This window comes from Varroa destructor, unplaced genomic scaffold (genome assembly GCF_002443255.2).
Source record: "Varroa destructor unplaced genomic scaffold, Vdes_3.0 BEIS01000003.1, whole genome shotgun sequence".
NCBI classification, from domain to species: domain Eukaryota; kingdom Metazoa; phylum Arthropoda; class Arachnida; order Mesostigmata; family Varroidae; genus Varroa; species Varroa destructor.
The window spans coordinates 33,173,516-33,180,545 of NW_019211456.1; the positions used below are offsets into that span (position 1 = coordinate 33,173,516).

At 37.7% G+C, this 7,030-nt stretch overlaps 1 long non-coding RNA gene across 5 annotated transcripts in view; it reads left to right on the forward strand.

Annotated features, from left to right (window-relative positions):
* LOC147756845 (uncharacterized) overlaps positions 1–6,229 on the forward strand; it is a 53,653-nt gene extending 47,424 nt beyond the window's left edge. For 3 of the 5 annotated variants that reach the window (XR_015323626.1, XR_015323628.1, XR_015323625.1), the window contains 3 exons: positions 2,070–2,151; positions 4,216–4,423; positions 4,780–6,229. This is a non-coding gene — a long non-coding RNA (uncharacterized LOC147756845). Of the gene's footprint in view, positions 1–286; positions 366–2,069; positions 2,152–4,215; positions 4,424–4,779 lie in introns of all 5 variants that reach the window. The other 2 variants (XR_015323629.1, XR_015323627.1) reach the window with 2 other exon arrangements.
* The last annotated feature ends 801 nt before the right edge of the window (positions 6,230–7,030 follow it).

Below are 7,030 nucleotides of genomic sequence, written 5' to 3' on the forward strand. Positions count from 1 at the left end.
CCTGTCACCTATTTAAAGGAATGGGCTTACTGTTCTGTTCAGTTTTTCAAACGAATGTGCAACTGTTAAGTAGACAAAATAATAGGACAAAATTTAAAAAAATGCGCCTATTAAAACAGGCCGATACTCCTTCCATTATCTGATCTACCCTCCACATTTTTTTTTAATTGGACCCATTCTGAACCTGCTTTGGATTACGCAAAAAAGCTACCTTTACTAATGAAACACCTGTGCCACCTATCGCCTGGTTAGTATTGATAGAATAATATGGGATATTCGGCCTTAGATGCAGACTTGATTTCAGTCAACGCCGACCACTTAATCAATGAAGCCATTGCCCGAAGGTCAACTTCGAATAGATATAGGTAAGGCTCTTCGTTCTAAAGCTAAGTTTCCAATTGTAAATAGGTCCTACTTCTCCATACGAACTTCGAAAGTTATCGTTGCTTCCTAATTGCACAAACATAAACGAGCTCTTTTTGACATTGATTTGTATTTTGCAAACGCGCAGAAAAGTCAACAAAGCGAACAAACGGATGTATATATATATATATATGTACGATGAGAAAGTTATTGCTTTAGGGTACCTAATATTTACGGCGTTATTGGGGTAGGTCCGCGCCTTGCCTACGCAAAGCAGCTTGCCCCTCGTATACCTTTTTTGGTCAGTTTTCTTGAAAGCAGCAGCAAAAAAAAGACAAAGAAAAGTAGAAGCGTCAAGTTGATGAAACTTTTCTGTTTGGTTACTTTTGCCAACAATCGTTTCTTGCGACTGCAATGATGAACCATTTCATCTCACGCATACAACGAGCTTAAATTATTCGATATATACTATAAAATATGTCGATTAAATGGACTCACTAGCAGCTGTCAACACTGTCAAAGAGATGTCCTCTGTCAAACGGTTCTGCTCGTCGCCGAATGGTTGGGTTATTCTTATGGGGTACTTTAGTATCGGACCCTCGATAGTTCCCTATAAAATATTTGCGGGTCCGGTGGACTAACCAGTGGTCAAGCTTAATGCCAAACTAGCGGCGGCGCAAGGGTATGACAATACGAATGGGATAACAGATAAGCAGTAATGTACCCACCGTACCCCTCCTACTGCTAACTGTAGCAACCATATTTACCAACTGAGCGTAAGAATAGACGCTATGTAAAGATAGGGTAACTGTGAATGCATTACACTGGGAACAAAGATAGACTATCACATATTCATTGCTCAAAAGGCAGAATGTAATGGTGCAGGAATTATTTATTTATTTATTTGATGTAAACTTGAATACTTTTGTTTCTGTTATGAATAGCTGATAAAAAAAATACCACGAGTCGCTTAAAGTCAATACGTTAAGATGGCTTCCGTTTTAGACGTATAGACGTAGACGTAGAAGACGTTATAGATAATAGCATCCATCATGCCTGTTTTCCAACAATAATATTAAATCAATTATTCAATATTATATTATTTTTATTCTATGTGGAATTGAATGTTTTTTAAGGTTTGGGTTGTACAGGCTGGGCACAGATTGCACGACAATATACTTTTGACAACCTCTCTTTACAAAACAGGTACTGAAATTTAGAGAAATTTCAAAGTTTATGCGCTGATCGTAGACTGGTACAAAAGGCAATTTAACATTTTTCTCCAACAATGAATAGTGACTTGCAACAAAGTCAATTTGCCGAATTAATTGTATTGATCCGAGCGTTCGCTGTATGTAGCTCGCCCAGGGGCATAATTTCAACTGTGGCAATTAGCGATTTCAGTTGAACGAACCCATAGACTGGAATATAATAGCTAAGTATGGGTGCACAAATTCTAACTGTGTGAAAGTCTTACATATGGCTTCGAAATCTTGTTTATCTGTATATGAACTATATTACTGTTGTTGTTATAGATAGAAGTTCCTGTTTTAACAACCCGACATTGATTACAATTCCTCCTTTATGATGCAGAGGTTCAAAAGTATCACATGGATTTGGGGCTTGAATCATGCTAAAATAGGGAATGCATCAAACATAGTATTTAAAAAAAGACTTTCTCAACTAGCAGTTTTTATTTGTTTCAGGACACCCTTTAACATTATCAACCGTGTGCAAATACATCTGAGTTGGGAAAACCATACAAGCCGGCATGACTGATGCCGTAAGGTTAGTATGCACGTATAGGAAGAGAAACGAAGGATTTTCCTGCACAAAAACCTGAACCCACTTAGACCTAAATTAAGAGCATCTTTTCTTAGATGAAAAACTAATAATAGAGTAAAGCCTTTCTTTGGTGCTAGAACTAAATGTAGACCTAAACAATTTAAGCCAAGTTATTTCAATTATAGATAACAGCCTGTATATTTTCAATATGTGATTTCTATTTAGCTGTTCAATGCTATTAGTTATGTTGAGCTACAACATGCCAGCGAATACACATGTTGATACGATCTGCGGTAAAACATAGCTTTTACGTGGCCCGCTATTGTTAGATATGTGTCTCCTTAAGTACAGAAATGGGCTACTTTAATTAAAGGGTAATCTTTACTTGCAATATCTTCTTAGCACAGTTATATTTAGGACGTAGAAGTTCAAGTCAAAGTAAAGATTACACAAGCTGTGTTAACCCAGCCTCTATAATCATGAGACTAATCACTTACCTAACCAAAACCGAGGCACCGGTTCTCAGAAGACATGGTACAGCTGAGATTTGTAGCATTTTATATCTCTCGGGCCCACTGATAATATGCGATAACTTATTCACCTATTTAGGATTGCTGATTTCGCATTAAGGCCAAGGCTAATGCCAACATATTCCAGAACAGTACAGAATGGCCATGATAACTTCGTTCTCAATATTTAGTTCCCACCGACCGCCTCTTTCAACCACCAGTGGCCATTTGCCGAGTCTCTGGGATGATCTGACAATAAGGAATCTGAAGCATCTGAACCAAACGAAGACCTCGTTCGTCTAAAAGGCTCGTCCAAAAGATTACATCGAACAACTTGTAAGAGGCTTTTCGACCTCTTGGCAGCAATGACACCCTTTGCTTAAGACCTCCGTCGCCATTTTAACCTATCGGCAACTCTAGCACTGTGAGAAAGTCGGCAAAAAAAAACTTGAAAATTCACTGAGGTCTATTCCGAATTCTATCTAATGGAAGCCATGATAAACAAGACCTGGAAAGCGACCTGGTCTAACAGACATATAGTGACGCGCTACGCAGTGCACGATTTTCACGATTGCTTACGCAGGATACACGAGTGCCGTGAATCCAATAAGTATTACGTTTTTATTAGATGTAGGTGATCTTGGTATCTGTATTGTTCCTTCCGCTGCCGACAAATTTAATCGCTGGAAAGCCTAGGTCTGTAATTAACCGACCGTTGGTAACATCATAATGTATCATGTACAATGCAATAGTAGCTCTTAAATGATCCCATAAACTCTAGCTATCAATCCAGGAATCGTTTTATGACCTGAGCTTTAGCCAGGCTCCTGAACTCGTCATAAAACTTCATGATAAAGGGCATAGAAACATATAAGGCTTAGTAGGCCCAGTTGTTTTAAATGTACATATACTTCAGGTGTTTAGAATGCGATCTATCAAATGATTTTGACTGATAATTGTGGAATACGAGCCTTCTTTTGTCAGTCGGGGGCAAATTCGTTCCAAGCAGCGATATTAATAATCATACTCGTCGGAACAGATTCAAGGGCACGAGAACTTTTATAAATACTCTTCTTACGCTGAAGTAAAGTACAAACTGTTTTAAAGTTTTAGAATTTGTCTGCTCCACTTGTACATGCCCCGACGTAGGTAGTGTGAAATATATAGCGCATTTAATTTATTACGCAGGACGTACTCTGTTTCGAAGTCCACAAGCAGAAAATAATTGGAACTGAATTATACAACCGGAGATTATAGGGAACCGAGAGATTGATCGGGGATCTATAACTGGACAATAACTGAAATGTAGAATTTGCAAGTTTTTAAATTGTCTCAGTTGCACGTTTTCACCCATTCCATAAGTCTTAGTTCTTAGAAGGCAGACACGTACAAAAATACATCATTGGTATAGCGAACAGTATATAGTATAGCCGAAGATGCCCATCAGTGTATTTGTAAATATACTAAAAATCTACTGATATGTCTAATATCTATGATATATAGGGGCAAATCTGAGAATAGGTTACCTTGATTCACTTTAATATCATCATTTTCACAGCGAAACACAACAGGATGCCGATATCGACCTGAAAGATCCAGAGCTGTCAAAGGCAGCCCTGAAAATACAGGGAAAATTTCGCCTAAATAAGAGTAAAAAGTCGGCACCGCACAAGGCGTCACCACCATCGTCATTTGACGCATTGTCAGCTAACGGTGGCGAATCTACAAATTCGCAAATGGCCACGGAAGATCAGCAGAAAGACGAAGTAAGGAATATCATATCTCGTTCTTCTATATAACATGCATTGTCTATACACTTGTGTATATATACTTGTGTATACTAAGTGCAGTTGTATCTAGTTTTCTATATACATGTACAAATCTACCATAACGTTTCTTTTTGACAATAACATCATCCGTTCCCGTAAAAATTCATAGCACAATCAACGTCGTATTATACGGTATCCGTATCGAACTATTGCACCATCGTCACTGTTATTAGTCAGTCCTATGTTGAATGTTATCTCTCGATTTTTGAACATTTTCCTTTGTAACTATTTCGTCTTCGGACTGAAGTCGTACACATAATTAACGCTGTCACTGTTTATTATATGCATTGCAGAAATCTGCTGCAGCAGCAATCATGAGGCTTTTTTCGAATACAACGACTTGAACAACGACTGAGAGCCATTTACTATATTAAGAGCATGCTTATACCAAATTTTCACTTTCATTCCAAGCCAAGAAACCATTGTCATTTCTATTGTGCCCCTAATATATTGTATTGTGTATAAAGGACAGGTAATCTTTTAGAACCCAAATAAAATAGAATGTTATCTTTGTGCCGATTTGACAATCGCCGATGCTGCGAACAGACCCAAAATTTGGCATTGACACAGATATAACTGCTTTTCTTTGCCATTTACTGTAGTATGAACGATAATCTAGTGCGTTACTATGTCTGTAACTGATCGAAATGTACTTCCGCAATGAATACATTTGTAACTTGTACAACTTTCGAGGGTTTGGTAATTCCGTGTGAGTCGCTGGAGTTTCTTGCTGAATGCAGGATATTCATTTGACTGGCAATTTTTAGAATATTCCTTTTACTTTTATTATGCAGTAGCGAAGCTCTATTTCTCGTAACTATCAGTCGAACAAGCCAAGCCTAGTTCGATTAGTTTTTGCTATATTTTATCGAATAGAAGATCGATTCTTGCATGCCAGAGGAACGTGTCGTTTCGATGCAACAAATTATCTGGAAATTGCTTTTGTCCTAAGTATTATCCAGCTCAATTGCAGGATGCACCGGACATAAATCCTGATCTCTTATTTTTGAGCCTGAAAAGTTTCGTCTCACAACGCAATCGACGGAGCATTGACTAGCGGGCTAAGCAATCACAATGGAAAGCAAAAAAAGAAAACGGGGAAGGGTAAGCTTTCTAATTTGAGATCAGCGACCCTGTGCAAATGCGAAAAAGGTCGGAACGAACTGCAGGCACCGAAGGAAATGGTAAGGAAAGCGTTCTGAAGGAGTGGCCGGATCCTGACCGGACCGCAGCAAAAGCAAGCTGAGTGCCTAAACGGTTCTAAGAAGTTTAGATTCAGCCCGACAATGGACTGACTTTCAACTAAGACCTGCCGTTCTTACGCACTAATGGATTACCTACGATTACTATGAATGAGTGGTTGTCAGCAGTCACAAAATGATCTGTATTTAGCCACTAGCATTTAGGCCGATTTGAAAAAGCTTGGACCACCTTACCAAAGCAGTCGAAAACGCATCTTAAATTTGCAGGGTCTAATTTAAAAAGGAAGGGGAAAATAAAGGGAAAACGTGCTGTTCAATAATGGACTATACTCCTCACGTTAAGGACGGAGATAAGTCTCTTAAAGGGAATTCAATTCTTGTAAAATATTCGAACGCGTCAACGTTAGCACTCTTCAAAGAACACTATCTGTATTACTAGAATAGTTATATGGCTATAAACGAAGATCTACAACTAACGCTAAAACATAATATAAAGATGCAAACTATCGACCATATACAATAAAGCCACGCGTATACTCTAGCGATTTTTTTCAATGATAAACTTAAAAAGTAATATTGTTCATGCTGATACATAGTATAACAATAATATATTCTAAACAAAAAAAAAAAAACTATTATATTTATGTAGTCACTTCTACTTATGCTGTATAGTATGAATAGTATATATGCGGAGGCTGTATGATGATCTAGGCGGTATACGACTCATCCACGGACTGCGAACGGCTTCAAGACCTACAAATCGCTTTCGCTTCCTCCATTTGTCGTGCTTAGTTTCGTAACTAATTTCAGTAAGGCTTTGTCAAGTGCTTTTGAGGTCCTTTCCAGGTATTGGATATTTACTTCGCGCAACAACAACAAGTTATGTCAATGAACTATTTCACATGCTAATGTTATACTATTTTTTATTATTATAATATATACATAATATATAAATAATTAAATATATTAATTATAAATAATATATACCGAATCTAATGACGGCGTTTATGTCTGATTAACATCCACAGCAGTGTTGAGCCGATACTATTAAATGAAACCGAAATAAACGTATCACTGAAAAACTTCCGAATGGTTTACCTATCGAGACAGGATTTAAATACCGAGTACACCTTAAAAAGTGACGGTCACTGTTAAAGGCCACCTAATTCTATAAGCAAACTCTAGGAATCGAGAATTTAACGATTGCACAGGAAAATGCTACTGGCCTATTAAACATTTTTTTAACTGTCTGTTAGCTGGAAATTTTCGCTACACATTCAAATATATCCAAAGTCTATTGTTCCGAAACTGTTGAACGGATCGAAGTTTTTTGAAAAATGAA